This window comes from Macaca thibetana, chromosome 4 (genome assembly GCF_024542745.1).
Source record: "Macaca thibetana thibetana isolate TM-01 chromosome 4, ASM2454274v1, whole genome shotgun sequence".
NCBI classification, from domain to species: domain Eukaryota; kingdom Metazoa; phylum Chordata; class Mammalia; order Primates; family Cercopithecidae; genus Macaca; species Macaca thibetana.
The window spans coordinates 16159573-16166226 of record NC_065581.1 but is presented as its reverse complement, the minus strand read 5'-3'; the positions used below and the strand labels follow the sequence as shown (position 1 = coordinate 16166226).

Sequence of the window (6654 nt, the reverse complement as noted above, 5' to 3'; positions counted from 1 at the left end):
GAAGAAGTCAATATCTAAAGAATGTCCAAAAATAAAAATTCTTCTTTTAAAATGAGGTCTCGGTACCTCTTCAGGGAAGCCGTCCCTTCACAGTTCACAGTTCACAGTTCACAGTTCACAGTTAGGCCTTATTGATCTAAAAAGAACTGAGCTCTTCCTGAGTTTATGGATTTATTATATTTCTATGTTGCCTGCACTAGAATGTAAACTCCAAGAGGACAGGGCTTTGTCTGTTCTGTTCACTGGTGTGCCCCGAGTACCCACCACAGTGCTTGGCCCCCATGTGATGGTCAGAATGAATAAATGAATGAATGAAATGAAATCTGGCTGTCACCACAGGGACTCAGGACTAACAATAGAAGGAACAAAAATAAGATCTGAAAAAGCTATATGTTTATTACAATAAAAATAATGTACTAAATGGGCATTTTGAGAAACTTCATTTTGTTTCTTTTTGTCCTGGTAATGAGGGCTAAGAAGATCCCAGATATTACCATCTCCCTGGTGTCCCCAAACCTTTACTTATTAAGGTCAGACACCTGCCATTTAACTCATTCATTAATCCATACCTACTAGATATTTTATAATGATATTTTCAATATTAGAATCAAAGGTGCTTAGCTCAGTGTGGTGGTGCATGCCTCTAGTCCCAGCTACTTGGTCAGCTGAGGTGGGAGGATCACTTGAGTTCAGGAGCGAGGCTGCAGTGAGCTATGAGTATGCCACTGTGCTGCAGCCTGGGTGACCGTGTCTCTAAAAACAGAAAAAGAAGAAGAAAGGATGAAATATACCAGAGGTGTCAGCCAGTAGAAAGTGAAGCAATGGACTGGTATGAGATAATCCACATCATAAATAGTAAACTTTTGACTGTCATGGGTAGGCTGAGTCTAGCCACTGGGATCTTAAGAGGCTACTACTATTGATGTTTTTTTCCATATGCTCCCAAACAGTGAAAATTCATACATGCTGCCTGTTCTCCCTCCAGCAGTGACTGTAAAACTTTAATTTGATTTAATTCAAAACAATTTAAGTTATTGAGCCATGTACTCAATAAATTATTCTGCTAGGCATTTTAGGAAGAGATATATGACAAGGGCTGAGTTCTGATCAATGTAGGCTGTTTGATGCATTGCCTGCCTGGCACATTGCCTGCAAGATGTCTGTAGCAGGAAATTTTTTATCTTACAGTCATGGGGCTGGAAGGATAGGGGAGGAGCTTTTTCTGTTGAATTAAAACGGAGACACTCAAAGTTGAGTTAATAGAGGACAAAGATGTCAAACCTGAAAAAGAGTTTGATGGGAATAAAGAGACTTCCAATGACCTGCATGGTAAGCAGTTTCAATCCAGAGAAAAATATATTTGAAAAAACAACAAAGTGATGAATAAAGTGATTTTTAACAAGGTACAAGGGACTTCATGATAGTTTTGTTAACATTGCTTCTTAAACATAACTTTCAGTGGACAATGTTGATTCTATGTAAGATGAAGACAAGAGGAAAAGGAAGAATATAGAATTTCCAGATGAAGATAAATGTCAAAGGAAGATGAAGCTTTAGACAGATAAAGACAACAAAAAAGTCATGGGAAGGCCCCGGTGGGAGCTGACTCAGTGAGGGAGCCTACACACATGAGAAGGTGATAATTGAGTGTTCTGCACCCAGCAGGAAAGAACCTAGAAAAAGAGGAGAAAAAAGGAAACGTATCATAAAATCTCAACAAGTTGTCTAACCCAAGAACCCAAGACAAATTTTGACAGCTTTGTTGGCTTAAGTTTCTAGCATTTTTTTTTAATTGGTTGAATTAGGTACAAGTAGCTCCATGGGTAGCAAAAGCCCACAGGTGATAGAGACAATTTCTGCGAAACAAACACGTTGCATCTTGTGGATGACAAAACAGACACCTGCCATGTGTTTGTTGTTGGATACAACCCTACAGGAGGCATGATTCATTTCTAGCAGCATGGGACCAGTGTATTAATCACAATGCTTTTGGCTGCAGGTAATAGGAAAATCAAATAAAGCAGCTTCAACAATAAGCAGAAAGTGTATTACCTCCCATGGCAGTAGGACAGGAGATGGTAAGGGCTGGATGGGGTGGCCTGAAGTTCTGGGATCAGTGAGTTCAGCTGCTTAATGTTGTCAGGATGAGCTAGATCTTTCCACCTATCGGGTCTGCCATCCTCATCATGTGTGCTAGCACCCCTCATCTTCACAAGATTGCAGTGGCAGCTCCAGGCATTACATCCTTACACAATACTAAAAGCCAGAAAAGCAGAGGGCACATAATCTTGCTGAATCCCCGCCCCCTAGCTGTTTTTAAAAATTAGAATACCTGGTTATTGGGGGAAAAATCATACTGAAAACTGCAATTGCTTATTTCATAACTTACAAAATAATGATTTGATATATAAAATGATTTTCTTTTTTTCTTTATTTTTTTTTTTTTAGAGATGAGGTCTCACTATGTTACCCAGGCTGGTCTAGAACTCCTGGACTCAAGCAATCCTCCCACCTCGGCCTCCCAAAGTGCTGGGATTACAGGCGTGAGCCACCGTGCCCGACCGCAAAATGAATTTCATTGTATAAGTACAAACAAGATAAAAATCCTCTGGATATATATATGTCATTGAGAGAAACTCACACTCCTTAAATCTTCTGTTGCATGTTTTACATTAGACATTTTGGATCTATTTACCAAGGAAGACCACATTTTTAACTGTATGTTGTTTTGGCTTACAGTTGCAATCTATCAGAAGCTGTATTTACACAATTAGAGCCTAGTTAAACCTGAGATGAAAACAAAAATCAAACCATTTCTTACCCCTAGGCTGTTGGAATGGCACTTTTTGTGATAGGAATAGCCCTTCTAATGCTTCACTACACAATCTAATCAAATCTATCAGTCATGATGAATTAGACCCAGTCCATCTTTCAATCTGGTCTGCTCTGGGCCTGAACATTAGACATAAAACAGGACAGATTTATTAATACAGCATTTTCCCACACCCTAACCCCATAAACCACTTCAAAAGAGAAAATTTCATTTTCACGTTTCACTTCTTAAGGAGGCCTGACTACCACACAGGCCTTGGCCATGAAAGAATACGTTCTTGGGTGGTACATCAAGTTAACGTGAAGCTTAGCAAAAAATCTGTTACGCAGGATAGTAATAACAAATTCTCACAAATGTTATGCCTGTAGGAAACTATTTTGCTTCTTTAAGTAGATGGAGGGTTGCAAAAATATTTATCTTCTTGCATTTTTTTTGGAATGTTTGGTCACTGACAATTTTTACCAATATCTTCCTTTTTTAGCCCTTTATAGACTCAGTCCATTCCATCTAGAAAAAACAAAAATTTGATCAGATTATTAAATCTTGAAAGCCTTCTCATTTTTACTATATAAAGAGGTAAGTTTGATATTCATATTCTTTTACAAATGTGGTATAAATGCTATGGATAATATAAGGAAATATTGTCAAATAGAGGTAATTAGAAGAAAGAAAGTCTTGTTTAACTTCACAAAACATGTATCAAAAAAGAACATGAAATTATAACAGTATTTAAGAAATGTTTTCTCCCAAATTGTGCTAGCATTTTTGACTAGTTTAGTGACATCAACTGCCAAAAAATAGGTTCAAAGCAGCCTGGGAAAACAGCCTAAGGATAAAAAACGGCTTGATATTTTCATCTCAAGTTTAACTGGGCTCTAATCGTATAGCATGGCTTCTGATGGATTGCAACTAGTTCCTTCCTCTAAATCCATCTTCCCACCAGCAATTTTCTCCCTCTCTCATTCCCCACTTGAGGTGATGTATGTAAGTACTTGGTCTGAAGTTGCCCAGGAGGTCATCTTCGCAGTTTGGGAGGCAGCAGCAGGAGAAGGCACAGCCGGTCAGGATAATTGTGGGCACCCATCTGAAGCTGTCAGTCCAGTTATAGATGTGACAGCAGGCTTGGCATGAAGGTTGAAGGTCTGGGTGTACTTCACGGGTGTATTACCAGAAGGATGATCCGGAACACAGCAGCCAGAGCGAGAGGCTCCAGTCACTCCTACGAAGACAAGCGCTTGGGATCCATAGAGGGCAAAGAAGCAGAGGATGGAACAGATCTCGAGGGTGACAGAGCCACAGAGGAGCATAGCAGCTGCTCTTCGCCATTTCTTCCCCCACGAGACCCTGGCGGCCGCCCTTGTGGGAGTGTCTCCACTCCAGCGAGGATGTGCAGATGTGGTCACTCGCCTGCAGCCAGCCCCCGCCAGCCAGTGTGATGATGTCAAAGGCTATAGCACAGGGCAGGAGCCCCGCCAGGCCCTGGTCCGTAATCGGCTCGGGTGGCAGCAGAGAGCCGGGTGAAGCACCTTTGTAAAGAGAACCTGAGCAGAAGCTTCCACATCTTATTTAAAAAATGTTTTAGGTTAATTTTGTTTTTATTTTCATTTTTAGTTTTAGTTTTGCTCTGTTACCCAGACTGGAATGCAGTGGCATGATCTTGGTTCAAGGCAACCTCTGCCTCCTGGGTTCAAGTGATTCTCCCACCTCAGCCTCCTGAGTAGCTGGGATTTCAGGCACCCACCACCACACCCAACTAATTTTTGTGTTTTTTGTAGAGGCGGGATTTCACCATGTTGGCCAGACTGGTCTCGAACTCCTGACCTCAAGTGATCTGCCTGCCTCGGCCTCCCAAAGTGCTGGAATTACAGGCGTGAGCCACCGCACCTGGCACAGACCCTCACACCTTAGATTGGCAAGAATCCCAGCACTTTGGGAGGCCGAGGCGGGCGGATCACGAGGTCAGGAGATCGAGACCATCCTGGCTAACACGGTGAAACCCCGTCTCTACTAAAAATGCAAAAAATTAGCCGGGCGAGGCGGCGGGCGCCTGTAGTCCCAGCTACTTGGGAGGCTGAGGCAGGAGAATGGCGTGAACCCGGGAGGCAGAGCTTGCAGTGAGCCGAGATCGCACCATTGCACTCCAGCCTGGGCGACTAAGCGAGACTCTGTCTCAAAAAAAAAAAAAAAAAAAAAAAAAAAAATCTTCTCAACTGCCATTTTCAAACCAATCCGTGACAGGAGGAATCGAATTCCCGATTGGTTTAGATTAATCGAGATGTATCCCCATGAGGCTGGGAAAGTTTAGCCTCCCCTAAAGGAGGCTGAATAAAATAAAATCAGGGTTTTGTGAGAAAAGAAGCAGTCAGGGAGAAGCGCTGTTGTGCAGGCAATCAACAGCGACTGCCATAACCCTCCTCTCTTAATTTGCACTCAGTAATATTCACTCTTTGTGGTATATATGGCTCTAGGGTTTTGACAAATTCATACAGTTGTGTGATCACCATCACTACAATCAAGACAGAGAAAGGTATAGGATGAAAGAGAGTGGATAGGTTTATGCTCAACCAGCATGGATTTACTACTGTGGTAGAAACAAGTGAGAGGGAGGACAGAGTCATGGTTCTTACACGTTTGTATGAACAAACTTCCAGGAGGGTGAGCAGGCAATGTATAAGTCTAATATAGGGAGCTACGGACAGCATATTATCAGGGTTTGAAGAAGCGAGAGGCTCCCACTCTGGAGCTGTGGCCTGCCGTGTCCTTATGACTATTTGTGGCTCCCAGGACCCCTTGCTCAGGTGACCATTCCAGACGCCCATCTCTGGTTGCTGTGCGGTAGTTGCCCTGATGGTTCCTTTTGATCCCCTGGGCTCACATTCCTTGCTTTATTCTGTTCATCCTTCTTGCCAACCCTCAGCTAGACAGCCTGAGGGTATTCAAGTCCTCTGTCCAGATTCAGAACATGTTCCCATTCCAAAGAGGAAGGCTGAGTCTGCAGAGAGCCTTATTCCAGGCTGGACTGACTGGCTTCAGGATGGTGTGGTGGGAGCTTGGGTGGCCTTTTCATCGTTATTATGGCAGGTGGATTGTGCTGATGAACAGATATGGTCACTGTGTTTGAACAGAACAGACTGCTTGGACACAACAAAGAATCTAGTAAAATAAGATAATAATTATAATAAGGACAGCAAACACGGTTAGCTAACATTTACAAACCAAAAAGACCGTCCAGTGAGAGCAGCTTTTGAGCCCTGTTCCACAATACTTACAGTGTTTAGAGTCCCATGAATGCCCAACTGTGGCTAAAACAACAGTCATCTAACTTGAGTTGCTTTCTTCCAGGGGGCTGGCGCCAATGCTTGTCTTTACTGCCCAGGGCCAGGGCTTGTTCGTAGAGTGCCTTTGTGCAAAGTGGAAAAAGTCTCCCCACTCCTCACGATGCTTTTTTTCCATCTCTTGGGAAATTGTGATAATTTCCTGTAAAATTGTAATAGTCAATATCTAGATCCTTGAGGCATAAACTTTGAATGGTGCAACCAGCACAGCTGTAAACATAGCCTCAGGACCCAGTTGTTTTGAGGATAAGTCCCATTGTCTCAGAAATGTAGCCAGTCTGGGCCAGTGGTTGGAGGATGCCTGGCAGCCTATTAATGTATTCAATCAACATGTACGGAGTGGTTACTATATTCTGGGCACAGTGTTTAGTGCTTTATGGCATTATCTCATTTCATCTTCACAAAATGACCATGAACAGGTATTATCTTTATTCCTATTTTACAGATGAGGAAGTCAAAGTTTAGAGAGCTTATTCGACTTGTCCC

General features: G+C 42.5%; 1 pseudogene; it reads right to left on the bottom strand.

The window, feature by feature from the left end:
• Positions 1-3710: 3710 nt before the first annotated feature.
• Positions 3711-6286, bottom strand: LOC126953323 (p53 apoptosis effector related to PMP-22-like; annotated as a pseudogene).
• Positions 6287-6654: the final 368 nt, after the last annotated feature.